General features: G+C 36.1%; 1 pseudogene; it reads right to left on the bottom strand.

Annotated features, from left to right (window-relative positions):
* LOC140845148 (disintegrin and metalloproteinase domain-containing protein 2-like) overlaps positions 1 to 21,677 on the bottom strand; it is a 57,021-nt pseudogene that overhangs the window by 9,603 nt on the left and 25,741 nt on the right.

Below are 21,677 nucleotides of genomic sequence, written 5' to 3'. Positions count from 1 at the left end.
CCTATCATTTCTTCTTCATTATAACCATTGTAATCATCGCACAGTATCACAAGCAACATATCCTCACCATCACTAAAAACTATAATCAAAGATAAGTAAAAATTTAATAAGCAGCACTCAAGATCATTAATAACAATAGTCTGCTGCCATCAGACCATGTATTGATCCAGTTCCATGATCACCTAAGTTTTGTTTTCTATAGCCACCTCTGGGATCATTATTTTCATATGGGTTCCTCCCGAATCAGAGCCTGAGATAAACATTGGAGTGCAAGTTTTTCTAGGAAAATGATTGTGAAACCAGGAGGGAAGGAATGGAGAGAATGAGATGTCATCATTTGTTGCTGTAAGCAGTGGGGCTTGATTCTCTAGGACATCTGAGAAGCAGGAAATGGTTCCAGGAATTGTCCACCAGGAGTAAGGCTCCAGCCACCAACTGCACGACAGTTTCCCCAACTCCCCCGACTATTCAGTCCTGATTCTGTAAAACCTCACAGTGTACCCTGAGAATACTGATGGCAACAGCAAACAAACTCACTAGGTCTTTGAGGCACGATAAGAACACTGCAAAAGACCTTCTCTATTGACAGAAGGCTGAATAAATTACATCTGAAATCAATAGATACCAAGAGCTGAGGCTGAGCCAAGGCAGAATGAAGGAGAGTCATACAGACGAGGCCGTACTAATAAATCATTCTTGCTTATCAAATCATCCATTAAATGATAAAGATCATTCAAATAAGCACAAGTAATAAATGTAGAGTTAAATACCATATGAGAAAGCAAGTGTGTCATTAGATTACAGGAGATACAGAGATAGAGATATACAGCACTGGCATTGAATACATATATATATACATATAAACACATACACATATATTGATTTGGGGGGTCACTGATCACAGCTTATATTCAACCATTATTATTTTAATAACTAGACTTTCTTAAACTAAATACACCAACTTATTTTCATATAAACCACATATATAAAGCATCTTACATGGCTTCTGGGTTCATTATGCAGATAGCTCCTGAGCACTGGCATTTGTTAATGTCATCATAGCTATTCCCATACTGAGGCTCAGTAGTTGAGCCATAATAACTGCAAGTGATTCCAGATTTAAGCTTCCGGGATCCTGAAAAAAAAAATACATGTACACACTCACATGTTAGGAGATAATTCATTTACCTAGAGAATAATGAATTATTAAAAACTGTCCTTTGATAAAACATAATAAAGACATTTAATATGTTAACCACAGAAATGCCATCCAAGTTGGCCTAATATGTTATAGGTAGCAATTACCAATATGAGAAGAATATGAAGAGTAAAATCTGAAATGTTACCAAAATGCAAACGTCCTGTTCACTTGGTGGCATCAGTCCAAGAAAAAAAAGACCCCAATAACTTATTAATTATATATAACAATAGTTATAGTCATATTTGTACCCAAGAAAGAAAATCTTTAAAGATACACACATAATGTGGGAAATTATTAATAGATTGTGTTCATTTATAATTTATTTGAAGATGAAGACTTACTATGAATGTTACATACATTTTTTTAAAAATCATAAATTAACCCACTGATTTAATTTACATTATGGTAAATGATGACTGATGATAAGAATGCTGGCTATCCATTCTTCCTCAGTTACTTAAACTCTTTTCAAAACTAAAATGCCTTTATCATTCTTCTTTTTATAAATGTAAGATACTTATTATACCACATTTGGACCATACAAAAACATATGAAGCTTAGGGAAAATCCACAGATTACACTGCGTCTTCAAATACATCTAATAACATTTTGATGAATACACTTCAAGACAGGGTTCTATCTCTCCCACTAAAACCTGCACAGAATAGAGGGGCTACTCTCTTGACAAGTCTGAAAGTACAAGCAGTCAGAAGGGAAGAACACTAGAATTCACAGCACCGCCGACCTGGAAGTGAGTTTATATCCTTTGGCCTGATGGCCCGTAGCCAGAGTTTGGAGGTGAGCACTGTAGTAGTGTACAGAGAGAATCAGGAGAAATTTTCTAATTCTGGATTGAGGAGTGGGAAAGAAAACTCCTACATCTCAGGGAGAGTGGGGAAATCCCGTTTATTTTTCTCTCCTGCTCCTCTGTTCTCCCATGCCTTGTCCCCCAGATGGCTCTGAAGGGGCAGCGGCAGCCCCAGGTAGCTCTGTGCGGGAATCTGCAGTCAGAGCTCACCTCCAGGCAACCACCTCCTCCTCTCCTTTCGGTGGAGCTGTGGCTTCAACAGCTTGGGTTCAAACAAGGTGGGTTCTTTTTGTTATTTATTTGTTTATTTATTATTGAAGTGTAGTTGGCATAGTTTTGTTTTCTTGTACTCTGTCTCCCCCTGCTTGGCCATAGAAGTGGGAAAGGGTCTATCCAGGCAACTAAAAAGGGCAGCCTCAAGAAACTGACATGTGCCAGGGAGACAGCAGAGGTATGAATTTGGGTAATCAATCCCATAAAACAACCTATCCATCTATCTCTGTATCTATGTACCTATCTCTCTCCCTCTCATCAGCATCATCATATTCTCTATCGTGCATCTATCTTTTAAGTATTAGCCATTGTACCAATTAGAGAAATAGTACAAAACCTGCAGAGTGAGCCAGCAGCCTGCAGATCAGGAGAGGCAGTGATGCAGTTCCTGTCTGAAGGCCAGCAGGCTGGAGACCAAGGTGATACAATGGTGCAGATGAAGCCTGAAGGACAGTCTGCTGACAAATGCCCTCTTGCTTAGGCAGAGTTGGTCTTTTTGTTCCATTCAGGCCTTCAACTGTCTGTATGATACCCACCCACATTACGGACAGCAATGTGCTTTATACAAATTTCACCCATTTGAGTATCAATCTCATAAAAAACCCTCCAAACTGACATAAATTAGCCATCGCAAGCATTCCTCAAACTTTACAGGTCCAGGTACAAAATAAACCTCTTCTTCCACCCTTCCATTTCCTATCTGCCTCCAAAGCCTACCCCACCTTCCTCTACCTAGGTTTTCAGGACAAATCTGAGGCATAATAATGATTTTTCCATCATACATGCAATGCATCTGATAAGTTAGCAAGCCCTTCTGTTTTATTTTCATAATTTATACCAGATAAAAACTACTCACATATCCGAGAATAAAATACTAGTTTATATTCACTCATCTGCAAGTGTCTCCTATTTGGTCTCCTTGCTTTGTACCCTTGCCCCCTGACAATTACTTCTCTTTAAGGTTACCGGAGAAATACTTCTCTCTGGCTTAAAAACTTGTAGTGCCTACTCATTGCAAAGAGAATAAAATCCAAAACTGTTTATCATGATCTTCAAGGACCTATACAATCATACTTTCACCTACTTCAATGACCCTTGTTCATGACATTCATTTCCATTTGAAATAATGATCTTTCTCATGGACTGATTTCCTAGACCTTCCCGTGACTGCTTTTGTCTCGTCATTCATACCTCCTTTTCAGCATCTCCTCAGACTTTCTCTCTGATCTACTATATATCCTGTCCATTTTTACCATATTATCCTAATGCTATTAACTGAAACAATATTATGACATTATTTTAAGTTAAATGATCTTACATTTCTAAGGTGAAATGATCCTACTTTCGTTGGATAAAATCACTTTGGTCATAGTCTGTTATCTTTATAGATGGCTGGATTCAGCTGATTAGTATTTTGACTTACCTCCACTAGGTTAGTGAATAAATTAACCTCTAATTTCCTTTGTGCAGCAACCTCGTTTGATATTTTTATTATTGTGGTAATGCTGACTTCCAGTTGTGTGAAAGGTGTTCTCTTTTTCTATTCTCTACAAATGTATGAGATTGAAAGAATCAGTTCCCTCATAATCATGTAGAATGCTCCCCTAAAAGCATTGTCTTTTACCTTGTGATACTTTCAGATAAATTAATTCCTTTAGCAGTTTGGTGTTATTCTGAATTTTTACTTTTTTCTTGTGCAAGTTTTAGTAAATTACTGGCTCCCTTTAACAATGTTTTCAAATTTATCTAAGTTATACAGTGTTCTATTATTACCTTAATAGTATCTATATCTGTAGCATTTCCCATTATTTTCATGATTTTATTAATATAAGCCTGCTCTGTTTTATAAAAATCAGTTCTGCTGGAAATATGCTTGCCTTTTAGGTTTTTAAGGTCTAATATCCTTTTTGAATATCTCTATTCTACCTCTAATCTTTCATAGGTTTCTGCTTTTATCTTAATTTCCTGCCTTCCACTTGTTTTCATGTTATTCTGTTTTTATTTTCTCATATACGTTTGGATAATCAGCTCATTGATTTTCAGTTTATTTTCTGCCAGTTTATTAGACACTAATTTCCTTAACTATTCTGCCTTTCCTCCCCCACTCCTCAAACTTCAGCAGAAATTATTTGTGATACATTTAGATATTATTGATTTCCCATATCATGATCTTCTAATTTCCAACAATGCTTTTGACTTAAAGTCTACTGTCACTATTTTATTTTAATTTTTCATTTTTGTTTAGTGCATGACAAAACTGCCTTGGCAATTTGTCATAAATCTCTTAAAAATATGTCAGGTTGTATTTTTAGACTTCCTATTTTGTTACACTGATCAATTTATCTACACTGCAGTATCTTAATTACTATAGTTTTTAAGAAGTTATATCTTCAACTTTTCTTCAACTTCCAAAGTTGTTTTATATATTTTCCCTTTTATATTTACACATAGGAATTTAGTATCAGCTTGTCAATTTTTACCCAAAAAAAAAACCTGCTGAGACTTTGATTGGCATTGACATTGATCACTATAATATCGTAAAAGACAATTTAATTTAATATAAAGGTAATAAAATGACCCCTTCTGTAGCATATTGTTTCTTTCAACAAAGTAAGAAAAAGATTATATGAGATAATCAAAAACAATAGTAGTAATGTGCTACTAAAATGGGATATTTAGGAAAAAACTTCAAATACATTTAAGCAGGATTAATTTCCCTTTAAAAAGTACAAAGATGGGATTAAAAAATAAAATGCATTGTAAAAAGCTTAGATTTACAAACTGAGCTTTATTATTATATTAAAGTGTTTATAATAACCTAAAGCAAACATAATACCTAATAACACAATATTGAGTTTTTCCTCTGAGATCAGGAATGATACAAGAATGTCTGCTATTAATTACACATTATTCAATTCAACTCTTTCAACTGAATATTATTCTTGAGACCCTAGTTAATTACAGAAAAAAAATTTAAAGATATATATAGTGGAAAGGAAAAAAAGAACAAAATTGTTCTTATTGACACATGACAACATTGCACACAGAAGAATTTAAATCAAAAGCTACAAGTAAATATAGAAATACCATTGGATACAAGTCATTGTATATCATTTGTCTTTCACCATAAAAGAAACATGCTTAAGTTATATTTAAAATATATTTACTGATATCATCAAACAAGGCTAAATGCCTAGAATAAATCAAACAAAATATATGCTAAAATTTCTGCATGGAAGATTTATGCCTATTTGCCTCAATAATGAATTAACATTTTACTTGTTTCTTATTTAAGTGGAATATATTTCATCATTTTTATACTCACCTTGACTTTGCCATTAATATATCTCTTGTAAATAACTAATTAAAAAATTTTTAGAATAAAAGTACTTTTTAAAAATTTTAAATCAGAGACTCTGTCTGATTTGGTGAGTTTAATCCAGTTACACTCACATAATTGCTGTCATATGAAGATATATTAAAACCATTTTATTTTATATTTTCCATTTGTCTTACTTGTTTTTACATTTCTTCTTCCCTGGCTATGTTTACATTTCTTCCATTCGATTGTTACAGTGCTTTGCTTTTGTTAAGACCAATATTCATTGGATAGCCCAGCTCCAGCTATTTGCATCTTAAGACAACAAAAAATTTTAGCTATATTTATTCACTTTCAGTTTCATAATCTTGTAGCTTTTCATGGAAATAGACAATTTCTACCAATATGTCCTGAATGTTAGTCTTTTGTTTGGCAAATCTTTTGAGGGCTTATATGCCTGAAAATATTTTTACTGTGCCTCAGATTTCTTTTTAGTTATGAACTGTGCCTTCAAAGTACTTTTACCCTCAATACATTCCTTTAGCATCCAATGTGGCTTTTCTGACTATGGAATGTCTTCCTTATTTTATGATTTTCTTCCTTCTGGAAACATAACAACTTGTCTTCATATTTGATATTTTCATCTCATTGTTGTGCATATTTTTGCTCTTCTTTTTTTATTTTCCATGTGCCCTTTGCATATGACAACCCACGTTCGTCCCCTCCTGCCAGATGGTGTAGTGTGAGGTATCATGAGGAGATTCCCAGAGGGACTTCCTGACAGAGGCATTTTGTTGATCTGGCAGTGGCTGGAAACTGTTCTGTGAATGTAATTCTGTGAAATTTATTTTCATGTTCCCTTCAAAAGTTTTCTTATGATTTTAATATTTTCATCTCCATTATTCTTAATGTCTAGATATTGGTACTTGTACTTTAATCATCCATTTCTCTTAACTTTTCTTTTATCTTCCCTAACTTTTCCAATGTCTCCTGTAAAATGTCCTTATTCGGATTTTCCAATTTCATCATTTATGCTTCACATGCATTGATCTTATCCCTTATGCAATTAATCCTTTTCTATGATAGCTTACACTTTATTTTGTTTGAAATTCCTGGTTATAAGTACTTAATAAAACTGCTTCAAATGGTATATGTTGTGTAGTGTATTTTCCTCTGAGGCCGGAGGAAGTTGAATAGTCAGGATCTACATAGTCAACAGACAATACGTCTGGTAATATGTACTGTTGCAAGTCCTTGAGGACAAGAACTGACTTGTGTCAGCCTTTGGGAGTAAGTGAACTTGGCAAGACAGGTGGATGCATGTGGCCCAGGGCAAGGAGATGCGGACATCAAAACTGTTGATTTCTGACTTGCTTCTACTCAAACAAAAACTACTCAGTTATGGTTTCAGCTATACACTTTTAGAAAGGAGCAGCCCTGGAAGGACATAGTGCCAAGGGAGAGATGGTACTGGGTGTTTAAGTATCAGAGGGCAGAGTTTCCACCGTTTTCTTCAACAGCTCACTGCTGTGAGTAAACAATGACTGCTGCTGATTTTCCTAGTGAAAGATCAGGCAATGACTATCCAAGTGAAGTGTGGAGAATAAATAGGAAGAAGAATATTAAGAAAAGCTCTTCTCTGAATGCTCCTTTCACTGCAGAGACCACTACCCTCTGCCCATGAGCTGCAGACTTTCCAGTAAAGGATGGCATTTCCTTTCTCCTGGTAGTTAGCTGGCCTTTGGAGAGAATCAGTTCTGCTCTTAAGATTTCCTACTATTCCATGTGATTGGATAAACCAGTCATATTCCAGCTTTTGAGACTAGTAATGACTTGCCCATAACAATAAGCCACATTTTCCAAACTCTGAGTTGTGAATTTCAAAGATGAAACGTGTCTCCATTTGATTGATTCATTTATTTATTTTTTTAACTTAGCTTCCCTTGTTCACTGAAACAAGAGCATTATATATCGCCTCCCAAACTCCAGCAGACATTGTACAAATGCACAAAAAGTTTAAAAAGGCAAGTTCTATGTATCAGAATAACCATAGATAGGCTTTATGAAATAGGGCAAAAAACATACCAACTTTCAATACACCAGGATTTTCTACTAAGATTAATAATGCCAATTAGGGCATGTGATTCTGTTATTCTTCACCTATGCCCCACGAAGCACTTTAAGGCAGGTGATAAATAAGCTTCAAAGTTTAATTTTAACCTGGTTCATAATTATGTTAGCTACATAATTAAAAGACAGTTAAAAAATCCATCCTTGAAATTAAAATCAATTAATGATTAAATGTTGAGTATATGAATAATTCATAAGCATTTTATAAGACTAAAAAAAATTGCAAAAGTTTTGTATGTAGTAAGTTCAATAAGGGCTTCTTATAATTCAAACATTTTTAACAGCAGCAGAGGCAAAGATCCCTAGAATCATTATGCAAATTTTAGGATACATAGAAATAATAAAATAGGGAAATATCTAACTGTATATTAATCTAAATAGCATTCTATATACATCTTAGTTGTGCAAATTAAACTATACCAACCAGAGCAACACCTCCTCCGTACTGAGGGTCACATATCTTCCCTTGAAAGGTTGCACCAACATACTTTGATTTTTCTCTGTAACTTAAGTTTAAAGAAAGGATCATAATCACATAAATTTGTAAAATTAAGCACGACTAATATTCAATGTACCTAATGCAATTTCTGTTTTGCATATTTATATCATAAATTCATAGGTATTATCACCTAACATTAAGGTAACAAATCACAGGAAGTGAATAAATGTGTCTGCTTCCCTTGAAAACAATCAAATAGACTTAGACAACAATAGAAAGTGTATTCTCATATGGAATGTTGAGAAAATAATGATTCTTTCTGTAATGTTTCTTAAAAATAATTCAAGTAAATAATTCCTAAAATAACAAAATAATAAATAAATAACTAAAATTATTTCAAATTAGAAAGATAAGGAAATATGGTTTATAAATAGGCAGTCAGTCACTTTATGGACTGAAGTCTCCCCTTAATCAGACAGAATTAGCCAGAGCCATGCAAAGGTGGGGCATATCTGTAAGACAGAAAAATATTTAAAAGATTATAATTTTAGATATATATGATCATTTGCATAATATAATAATATATAATATACATATGTCCTCAATACTGATAAGAGAAAAACAAAGAGGTTACTAAATTGACAAGGTGGTTTATATCTTGTAAAATGCAACACCATGTGAATATGGTACGTCAGAGATATTAAATATACAAAATTATTTCTAAACCCTTGTTATTTTTGGCTTTATTTTATGGAAGTAAAGCATAAAGAGAAAAGGCCAAATTACTGTACTCATAGAATTCAGGCACATTGCTTCAGACAGATATTGTTAACATTTTATGCAGTAAGCTATTTAGTGATATGTATATACTTTAAGAAAGCATATGGTAACAAGACTGAAGGAATGAGTGTTAACTACAGAGCAATAAATGGGATGGTTGATATCAATAATTCTGCTACAAAATCTGTGTTGTGGAAAAACAGTATTCACATGATCTTATATGTAAGAAAAATTGGTTGAAATTTGGTTAAATATAGGTATGTTGCTTCTGTATAAGGTTTAGTAATGCCAAGATATGCTTACACAAGTAAAAATGTCACATCGTGTGGACGCAAAACAAGATATGATCTTTTCCATTTTAAAAATCTGTGTAATAAGTCATTAGCATCTCCAGTTACCGTAATTTTATTTTCATCCATCCAAAGCTCCAATGAAGATAGAATTATTGTAATATTAAATGAAGAAAAAATCTAAAATAGAAAACATAAAGAAAATATATTCAAACATCATGGTTTAAATAGGTTTGGGCAAACTCTATGTTGATGATAATAGGAAACAAGTGAACTGTAATTCTGGATTGGGTCTTATAAAGTACATTAGCAGGTAATAAATATTACTAATAAAAGAAGTAATAATGAACATTTTGAAATAGTTGTACTTAAGCAAGCCCACGTCAAGTGTTTTATTAATTTAATCTTCACAGTAACCTAATTATGTACACACAATTAGTATTATTCCTACTGAAGAGCTGGAAGAGCAAAACTTAAAATGGTTATAGAATTTGCCCTACTTCACACAGCATGTGTATTCAGGCAGTGTCATAAAAGAAAGTATGGAAATTGTTTAAGTAACACAAGCAAATACAAAGATACTAAAAAGCAAACACAGCATTAGTCAATCCCATCAACTGGAAGACTTTTTGAGTAACAACACCTGCATCAGAACCCATTACACTGAAAAAGATAACCACCTTTTAGATTTAAATGTATATTGAATACTATGTAATGATTATCATTCTAAAATCTAATATACGGGGTTAAGAATTTGTTAAAATTGCCAATTTATTAGTTTTTAAACACCATTTGTTATTATAGAAATAATAAGTCAGTGTGAAAATTGGAAAATACAAAAACACGCTACAAACTCTTCTAAAAATCGAAATGGAAGGAACACTTCCAAACTCATTTTATGAGGGAAAGCATTGCCTTGATACCAAAGCCAAAGACACCACAAAGAAAAGAAAAGTTACAGGCCAATATCCCTCATGAACATAGGTGCAAAATGCTCAACAAAATACTGGCAAACTGAAGTTAAGAGCGCACGAAAGGATCACACACCATCATCAGCTGGCATTAATTCCAGGAATGCATGACTCATTCAAATTCCTCAAATCACTCAGTGCGATGCACTATGTTAACAAACTGAAGGGGAAAAATCATGATCACCTCAGTAGATGCAGAAAAAGCACTCGACAAAATTCAACATCCTTTCATGATAAAAACTCCTGATAAAATGGAGGTAGAGGGAACTACCTGAACATAATACAGGCTACATATAACAAGCTCCCAGCCAACATGATAATCAACAGTAAAAAGCTGAGAACTTTCCTCTAAGATCAGGAGCAAGGCAAGAATGCCTACTCTTGCCACTTTTATTTAAGACAGTATTGAAAAGTCCTAGCTAGGACAATTTGGTAAGAAAAAGAAACAAAAAGCATCCATATTGGAAAAGAAGAAATAAGACTGTCACTATTCACAGATTTTATATTATGTATAGAAAACCCTAAAGTATCCACTAAAAAAACCTAGTAAATAAATGCAGTAAAGTTGCAAGATAAAAAATCAACATGCAAAAATCTGTTGTATTTCAGCATAGTAATAACAGTCAAAAAGAGAAATTAGGGGGCGGAGCCAGGATAGCCGTGTGAGTAGAGCAGTGGAAATCTCCTCCCAAAAACACATAGACCTATGAAAACATAACAAAGAAAATTCTTCCTAAAATAGAGACCAGAGGACACAGGACTACACCCAGACCACATCCACACCTGCAAGAACCCAGCACCTTGCGAAGGCGGTAAGATACAAGCCCCGGCCCGGCGGGATGCGAGCGCCCCTCCCCCCGGCTCCCGGCAGGTGGAAAGAAACCGGAGCGGATTTTTTTTGGCGAGTGCTTTTTGGAAGCCTTAAAGGGACAGAGACCCCGTTGCTAGGGAGGCAGGGCGGCGGGACTGGTGAGCGGGTGCCTGGGAACGGCGCCTGAGGACAAAGATTATCGCGCGTTTTTCCCTGCAGGACCAGTGGGCAGGTGCTTTTTGGAAGCCTTGAAGGGACAGGGACTCCGGTGCTAGGGAGGCAGGGCAGCAGGAACAGTGAGTGGGTGCCTGCGACCGGCGCCTGAGGGAAAAAAAAAAAAATCCCGTGTTTTTTCCTTTTTTTTTTCTGTTCCCTCTCTCATTGTTGCTGTTGTTGTTTTGGTTTGGAGAGTGCTTTTTGGAAGTCTTAAAGGGGCAGGACAGGACACTTAGACCAGAGGCAGGGAATCTGGGGATCTCTGGGCACTCTAAACCCCTGGGCAACAGGGAGCACAGAGCCCCCTTACGGAGATAAATAGCCTCCCGGCCGCTCCCTCTCCAACGGAGCTCCACTACTTGGAGGAGCAGCCCCAGCCAGGCCACGCCCACTGCAAGAGCGGAGATAAACTCCATAGCAATAGGGTAGGTAGCAGAAGCCCTGTCTGCGCACAGCTGCCAAGCATAAGCCACTAGAGGTTGCTATTCTCCCAGGAGAGGAAGGCCACAAACCAACAAGAAGGGAAGCTCTTCCAGCGGTCACTCGTACCAGCTCTGCAAACTATCTCTATCACCATGAAAAGGCAAAACTACAGGCAGACAAAGATCACAGAGACAACACCTGAGAAGGAGACAGACCTAACCAGTCCTCCTGAAAAAGAATTCAAAATAAAAATCACGAACATGCTGACAGAGATGCAGAGAAAAATGCAAGAGCAATGGGATGAGATGCAGAGAAAAATGCAAGAGCAATGGGATGAAGTCAGGAGGAAGATCACCGATGTCAGGAAGGAGATCACAGAAGTGAAACAATCCCTGGAAGGATTTATAAGCAGAATGGATAAGATGCAAGAGGCCATTGAAGGAATAGAAGCCAGAGAACAGGAACGTATAGAAGATGACATAGAGAGAGATAAAAGGATCTCCAGGAATGAAACAACACTAAGAGAACTATGTGACCAAGCCAAAAGGAATAATATTCGTATTATAGGGGTACCAGAAGAAGAAAGAGGAAAAGGGATACAAAGTCTCTTTGAAGAAATAATTGCTGAAAACTTCCCCAAACTGGGGGAGGAAATAATCGAACAGACCATGGAATTACACAGAACCCCCAACAGAAAGGATCCAAGGAGGACAACACCAAGACACACAGTAATTAAAATGGCAAGGATCAAGGACAAGGAAAGAGTTTTAAAGGCAGCTAGAGAGAAAAAGGTCACCTATAAAGGTAAACCCATCAGGCTAACATCAGACTTCTCGACAGAAACCCTACAGGCCAGAAGAGAATGGCATGATATACTTAATGCAATGAAACAGAAGGGCCTTGAACCAAGGATACTGTATCCAGCACGACTATCATTTAAATATGATGGCGGGATTAAAAAATTCCCAGACATGCAAAAGCTGAGGGACTCTGCTTCCCACAAACCACCCCTACAGGGCATCCTACAGGGACAGCTCTAGATGGGAGCACTCCTAAAAAGAGCACAGAAAAAAACACACAACATACGAAGAATGGAGGAGGAGGAATAAGAAGGGAGAGAAGAAAAGAATCTCCAGACAGTGTATATAACAGCTCAATAAGCAAGCTAAGTTAGGCAGTAAGATACTAAAGAAGCTAACCTTGAAACTTTGGTAACCACGAATCTAAAGCCTGCAATGGCAATAAGTACATATCTCTCAATAGTCACCCTAAATGTAAATGGACTTAATGCACCAATCAAAAGACACAGAGTAATAGAATGGATAAAAAAGCAAGACCCATCTGTATGCTGCTTACAAGAAACTCATCTTAAACCCAAAGAAAAGCATAGACTAAAAGTCAAGGGATGGAAAAACATATTTCAGGCAAACAACAGCGAGAAGAAAGCAGGGGTTGCAGTACTAATATCAGACAAAATAGACTTCAAAACAAAGAAAGTAACAAGAGATAAAGAAGGATACTACATAATGATAAAGGGCTCAGTCTAACAAGAGGATATAACCATTCTAAATATATATGCACCCAATACAGGAGCACCAGCATATGTAAAGCAAATACTAACAGAACTAAACAAGGAAATAGACTGCAATGCATTCATTTTAGGAGACTTCAACACACCACTCACCCAAAAGGATAGATCCACCGGGCAGAAAATAAGTAAGGACACACAGGCACTGAACAACACACTAGAACAGATGGACCTAATACACATCTATAGAACTCTACATCCAAAAGCAAAAGGATATACATTCTTCTCAAGTGCATATGGAACATTCTCCAGAATAGACCACATACTAGCTCACAAAAAGAGCCTCAGTAAATTTCAAAATATTGAAATTCTAAAAACCAATTTTTCAGACCACAAAGGTATAAAAGTAGAAATAAATTCTACAAAGAAAACAAAAAGGCTCACAAACACATGGAGGCTTAACAACATGCTCCTAAATAATCAATGGATCAGTGAACAAATCAAAATAGAGATCAAGGAATATATAGAAACAAATGACAACAACAACACAAAGCCCCAACTTCTGTGGGACGCGGCGAAAGCAGTCTTAAGAGGAAAGAATATAGCAATGCAGGCACACTTGAAGAAGGAAGAACAATCCCAAAATGAATAGTCTAACATCACAATTATCGAAACTGGAAAAAGAAGAACAAATGAGGCCTAAAGTCAGCAGAAGGAGGGACATAATAAAGATCAGAGAAGAAATAAACAAAATTGAGAATAAAACAATAGCAAAAATCAATGAAACCAAAAGCTGGTTCTTTGAGAAAATAAACAAAATAGATAAGCCTCTAGCCAAACTTATTAAGAGAAAAAGAGAATCAACACAAATCAACATAATCAGAAATGAGAATGGAAAAATCATGACAGACTCCACAGAAATACAAAGAATTATTAAAGACTAATATGAAAACCTATATGCCAACAAGCTGGAAAACCTAGAAGAAATGGACAACTTCCTAGAAAAATACAACCTCCCAAGACTGACCAAGGAAGAAACAGAAAAGTTAAACAAACCAATTACAAGCAAAGAAATTGAAACGGTAATAAAAAATTACCCAAGAACAAAACCCCGGGGCCAGACGGATTTACCTTGGAATTTTATCAGACATACAGAGAAGACATAATACCCATTCTCCTTAAAGTGTTCAAAAAACAGAAGAAGAGGGAATACTCCCAAACTCATTCTATGAAGCCAACATCACCCTAATACCAAAACCAGGCAAACACCCCACCAAAAAAGAAAATTACAGACCAATATCCCTGATGAATAAAGATGCAAAAATACTCCATAAAATATTAGCAAACAGAATTCAACAGTATATCAAAAGGATCATACACCATGACCAAGTGGGATTCATCCCAGGGATGCAAGGATGGTACAACATTTGAAAATCCATCAACATCATCCACCACATCAACAAAAAAGAAAGACAAAAACCACATGATCATCTCCATAGATGCTGTAAAAGCATTTGACAAAATTCAACATCCATTCATGATAAAAACTCTCAGCAAAATGGGAATAGAGGGCAAGTACCTCAACATAATAAAGGCCATATATGATAAACCCACAGCCAGCATTATACTGAACAGCGAAAAGCTGAAAGCATTTCCTCTGAGATCGGGAACAAGACAGGGATGCCCAGTCTCCCCACTGTTATTTAACATACTACTGGAGGTCCTAGCCATGGCAATCAGACAAAACAAAGAAATACAAGGAATCCAGATTGGTAAAGAAGAAGTCAAACTGTCACTATTTGCAGATGATATGATACTGTACATAAAAAACCCTAACGACTCCACTCCAAACTACTAGAACTGATATCGGAATACAGCAAAGTTGCAGGATACAAAATTAACACACAGAAATCTGTAGCTTTCCTATACACTAACAATGAACCAATAGAAAGAGAAATCAGGAAAACAATTCCATTCACCATTGCATCAAAAATACCTAGGAATAAACCTAACCAAAGAAGTGAAAGACTTATACTCTGAAAACTACAAGTCACTCTTACGAGAAATTAAAGGGGACACTAATAAATGGAAACTCATCCCATGCTCTTGGCTAGGAAGAATTAATATCGTCAAAATGGCCATCCTGCCTAAAGCAATATACAGATTTGATGCAATCCCCTATCAAATTACCAGCAACATTCTTCAATGAACTGGAACAAATAATTCAAAAATTCATATTGAAACACCAAAGACCCCGAATAGCCAAAGCAATCCTGAAAAAGAAGAATAAAGTAGGGGGGATCTCACTCCCGAACTTCAAGCTCTACTACAAAGCCATAGTAATCAAGACAATTTGGTACTGGCACAAGAACAGAGCCACAGACCAGTGGAACAGATTAGAGACTCCAGAAATTAACCCAAACAAATATGGTCAATTAATATTTGATAAAGGAGCCATGGACATACAATGGCAAAAGGACAGTCCCTTCAACAGATGGTGCTGGCAAAACTGGACAGCTACATGTAGGAGAATGAAACTGGACCATCGGCTCACCCCATATACAAAGGTAAACTCAAAATGGATCAAAGATCTGAATATAAATCATGAGACCATTAAACTCTTGGAAAAAAACATAGGCAAAAACCTCTTAGACATAAACACGAGTGACCTCTTCTTGAACATATCTCCCCGGGCAAGGAAAACAACAGCAAAAATGAGCAAGTGGGACTAAATTAAGCTGAAAAGATTCTGTACAGTGAAAGACACCATCAATAGACTAAAAAGGAACCCTACAGTATGGGAGAATATATTTGAAAATGACAGATCCGATAAAGGCTTGACGTCCAAAATATATAAAGAGCTCACACGCCTCAACAAACAAAAAACAAATAACCCAATTAAAAAATGGGCAGAGGAATTGAACAGACAGTTCTCTAAAAAAGAAATACAGATGGCCAAGAGACACATGAAAAGATGCTCCACATAGCTAATTATCAGAGAAATGCAAATTAAAACTACACTGAGGTATCACCTCATACCAGTAAGGATAGCTGCCATCCAAAACACAAACAACAACAAATGTTGGCGAGGCTGTGGAGAAAGGGGAACCCTCCTACACTGCTAGTGGGAATGTAAATTAGATCAACCATTGTGGAAAGCAGTTTGGAGGTCCATTAAAATGCTCAAAACAGACCTACCATTTGACCCAGGAATTCCACTCCTAGGAATTTACCCTAAGAACGCAGCAATCAAGTTTGAGAAAGACAGATGCACCCCTATGTTTATCGCAGCACTATTTACAATAGCCAAGAATTGGAAGCAACCTAAATGTCCATCGGTAGATGAATGGATAAAGAAGATGTGGTACATATACACAATGGAATATTACTCAGCCATAAGAAGTGGAAAAATCCAACCATTTGCAGCAACATGGATGGAGCTGGAGAGTATTATGCTCAGTGAAATAAGCCAAGTGGAGAAAGGGAAATACCAAATGATTTCACTCATCTGAGGAGTATAAGAACAAAGGAAAAACTGAAGGAACAAAACAGCAGTGGAATTACAGAACCCAAAAATGGACTAACAGGTACCAAACGGAAAGGAACTGGGGAGGATGGGTTGGCAGGGAGGGATAAGGGGGGGGGTAAGAAGGGGGGTATTAAGATTTGCATGCATGGGTGGGAGGGACAAAGGGGAGGGTGGGCTGCACAACACAGAGAGTACAAGTAGGGATTCTACAACATTTTGCTAAGCTGATGGACAGTAACCGTAATGTGGTTGTTAGGGGGGACCTGATATAGGGGAGAGCATAATAAACATAGTACTCTTCATGTAAGCGTAGATTAAAGATTAAAAGAAAAAAGAAAGAAAGAAAAGAGGGATTACTCCTTGATAGGATAAAATTATTGGTAAATTAAAGATCAACGCATGCTTTAAATATCCTTAATGGTGATCACTTAAAGGGTATCAGATGATCAGCTATGGAGGTACTCTTTTCTGATAATATTCCTTTTTCTTAAAAAAAAAAAAAAGCAGTCCCTGTGTGCTGACCTCCAATGAATTCTGCACAGTGGTATAGAGGGCATGTCAAAGTGTGGGCAAAGGGTCTGTTTGTTTCTATGCAGAAGATCAAGGCCTAGCTTGGATACCCAGAAAATGAACTGATACGATATGAGGAGGAGCTTCCGGCATCAGCACTCTCTGGAGGACTCGTGCCGGGGGATGATCATCAAAAAGCCTCCACAGGGATCTGGGTGATGCTGCGGTTGTGGCTGCGTCCACTCCACCGTTTCCTGGACTTGCCATTGGAATGAGGAGGGTGATGTCTAGGCTGGCATGTGCATACAGTGAGACAACGAATTTGACCGGATCTGTACTGTTGGAACTCAACCAGGAGTTGGGAGGGGTGCAAGTTGTAGCACTCCAAAATCTTATGACTATAGACTATCTATGGTTAAAAGAACATATGGGATGTGAACAGATCCCAGAAATGGGCTGCTTTAATTTGTCTGATTTCTCTCAGACTGTTCAAGTACAGTTGGACAATATCCATCATATCATAGATAAATTTTCACAAATGCCTAGGGTGCCTAAATGGTTTTCTTGGCTTCACTGGAGATGGATGGTAATTATAGATTTGCTTTGCTTATGTCACCGTATTCCTATTATGTTAATATGTGTGTGCAAATTAGTTAGTAGTTTAAAACCTATACATACTTAAGGTACTATACAAGAAGATATGTCAAAGAAATAATCAATCCTACCATGTTTCCTTCCATATGCTACATCTATAGCTTTTCTTCTTCCTTCCTAATTACAACCCTTAAATAGAATTCGTGCCTCATATCGAATTTACCGAGTATCATAATTCCTCCAGGTGGTAAAGATACCTCGAGACAAGTGCTGGGCATAGAAGCCACAGGGCATAAATCTGCAAAGAAGTAAAAAGCTAACCTTTGCAAACAATATGGCTTCTCTCTCACTTACCAACTTTACATTTCCCTGTATGGCCCCGGAAGATGACTGGTTAGCCAGAGACGGGTAAGATTCCTCAAGGGAGCAACAACCTAAGACAGGCACAGTCGCAGGGGGGCCATCAGGTGAGAAATTGGGGATCAACAGAGGTGAGGCTCAGAACCTCATCCCCCCTGCTTTGAGAGAAATCTTCTGCATCCGTGGATGTTTTGCTGCCCTTGTCTAACTTGGATTAATACTTAGTCCATAGGCACACACCTGATCATCTACATTTGCCCTCTTACAGCACTAAACTATGTTTTCTACCTTTATCTTGCATCTACCTACCACTTCAGCATTTTATTAAAAATAAAAATAATAATAATAATAAAGGGAGAAATGTGGGATCAACATATAAATCAAGTATAAAAATCAAACGAATATTCATATTTGACCTGATTCTTTATAGTTCATAATGCATGATCAAAACCGAAAGTTTCTGTGATGAATGCCCTTGTACTGTTCACCATGTAAGAATTCATTCACTATGTAAGAATTCGTTCACCATGTAAGAACTTGTGCGTTATGCTTCAGAAGATTGGAGACTGAGGAGAATTAGGCTTGAGATGGATTAATGATTGTACATTGGGCATTGACCCCCCTATACTGAACTTTATTGTTGTTAACAACCATTTGATCAATAAATATGAGAGATGCCCTCTAAAAAAAATAAAATAAAATAAAATAAAATAAAGAGAAATTAAGAAAATGATCCCATTTACAACAGCATTAAAAAGAACACACAGGAATAAATTTAACCAAGGAGGTAAAATGAAAGATCTATACAGTGAAAACCTATCAGACACTGATGAGAGAAATTGAAGAAAAAAAATTAATGGAAAGACATTTTGTGTTCATGGAATGGAAAAATTAATTTTGTTAATATGTACATACTAACCAAAGCAATATACAGATTTGATGCAATCCCTATCAAAATTCCAATGGCATTTTTCACAGAAACAGAACAAACGGTTATAAAATTTGTGTGGGACCACAAGAGACCTCAAAGAGCCAAAGCAAACTTGTGAAAAACAAAGCTGGAGACATCATGCTCCTCAGTTTCAAATATTACAAAGCTACAGTAATAAAGCAGTATGGTACTATCATAAAAACAGAAACACAAATCAGTGGAACAGAATAGAAAGCCCAGAAATAAACCCATGCTTTATGGTCAATTAATTTACAACAAAAGGGCCAAGAATATGCAGTGGGAAGGACAATTTCTCCGATAAGTGGTATTGGAAACTGGACAGCACAGCAAAATAAAACAAGACCTCTATCCTACACCATACACAAAAATTAACTTAAAACGGATTATAGTCTTAGATGTAGGACCTGAAACCATAAAACTCCTGAAAGAAAACATAGGCAGGAAGCTGTTTCACACTAGGCGGCAATTATTTTGGGGGTTTGACACCACAAACAAAGGCAACAAAAGCAAAAATCAAGTGGCATTACAGGTAGATATTGTTAATATTTTGACCATCGGGGCATTTTACAATATGTAATACACTCTAAGGTAAGAAGCATATGGTATCAAGATTGAAGTAAGTTTTTCACACTAAAAAGCTTCTGCACAGCAAAGTCCGCCATGAGCAAAATGAAAAGCAACCCACTGAATCAGAGAAAATATTGGCAAACCATGTATTTGGTAAGAAGTTAATATCCAAAATGCATAAAGAAATCATACAACTCAACAGCAAAAAAAGCAAACAATCCAATGAAAAAAATGGGCAGAGGATCTGAAGACATTTTTCCAAAGAAGACATACACATAGATGCCCAAGAGGGACATGGAAAGGTGCTCAACATCACTGATCCTCAGGCAAATGCAAATCAACACCACAGTGAGATACCACCTCACTCCTGTTAGAACGGCTATAACCAAAAAAACAAGGGATAACAAATTCTGGCCAGGATGTGGAGAAAAGGGAGCCCTTATGAACCTCGCTGGTGGAATACAAATTGCTGCAACCACTATGGAAAAACAATATGCAGGCTCCTCACAAAGTTAAAAACAGAACTACCATATGACCCAGCAATTCCAACTCTGGGTATTTTTCTGAAGAAAACAAAAACACTAACTCAAAAAGATACATATACCCCTTTGTTCATTGCAACATTATTTATAATAGCCAGGATATGGAAACAACCAGTGTCCACTTATATATATTATATATGTAAATGTTTTATTATCAGAAATGAAATAGTATTAATAATTACAAACAAAATATCAATATATTAAAATATATATACATTTTTCCACAGTAAACTAAGGTTCAACATCAATGAAATATTATCCATCACAACAAACTGAAGGAGAAAACCTGAATGGTCATAACAATAAATGCTGGGAAAGCATTTGCTAAACTTGCAGCAATTACTAATAACTCAAAAAAGGGGAACCAAGAAAAACTATATAAATATGATGAAGATTCAACACATCAACAATGGCAATATCAGTGATTGAATAATGGTAGTAAATAATTTTCGAAGTCATTTCTATTAAAATCAGGAACTATATTCCCTTGCCTATATTCCCTTCATTATATAACATGGCCAGGTTGCCAAAACACAAAATAAAATAAGTGCTGTACAAAGATTTTTAAAGAAAAAATAAAGTTACATCTTTCAGCTTATGATACATTTTATACTGGAAAACCCATGAGACTCTAGTTAAACTACCATAATTATTAAGAGAATATGGTAAGGTAGCTGAATATAGGAACTATCTACAAAATTATTGACATTTTTCTTATTGTACATGAAAAAATTTATTTGCAATACTGAAAAATCTAAAATATAAGAGTAAATAAAATGAGAAAGGCAGTAAATCTATATGAAGAAAACTATATCACTTAACCTTATTAAGTGATGTAAAAGCAGTCTAAGCCAAAAAGTGTGTTTTTGGATAATAAGACTTCCTATCACAAACTTGTTAATGACCCTAGTTAGTATAATTTTTAATGCCATCCCAATTAGAGTCCCCCATTTGTGTGGGAAGGAAGGAAAATGATAATAAGATTTATATGTGAGAATAAGAGCCTGAGAGAAACTGTATGCAAGAGAAATATGAGAAAGAACCGGAAGCAGAGATTTGCCTTGCCAGATATCACTATACCATCAAGTCACTGTAATCAAATCGATATGGTGTTAGTCTATGATTAGAAAAATGGATTAATAGGACACAAAATAGAGAACTCATAAATATATCCACTGATATGTAAAATCATAATATTGAATAGATTGTGCTGGCACAACTAGCTTAATAAAAGTAGATACCCATTTAAGCCATAGTTTATCTTATGCCAGATATCAAAATACATTTCAAATGAATTAAAGAGTTAAATACAGACAGCACAAGAAAACTGCATATACAATTAAGAGTTAAGAATATCCCCTCTTAATTAAAACTACAAACCTAAAAACTACGTAAAAATGTGAAGGCATATCTGAATATACAAAAATTAAAGTT

This window comes from Manis javanica, chromosome 12, assembly GCF_040802235.1.
Source record: "Manis javanica isolate MJ-LG chromosome 12, MJ_LKY, whole genome shotgun sequence".
Taxonomy (NCBI): Eukaryota; Metazoa; Chordata; class Mammalia; order Pholidota; family Manidae; genus Manis; species Manis javanica.
Note: the sequence above shows the minus strand (reverse complement) of the source record. Positions and strands in the feature narration are given on the sequence as shown.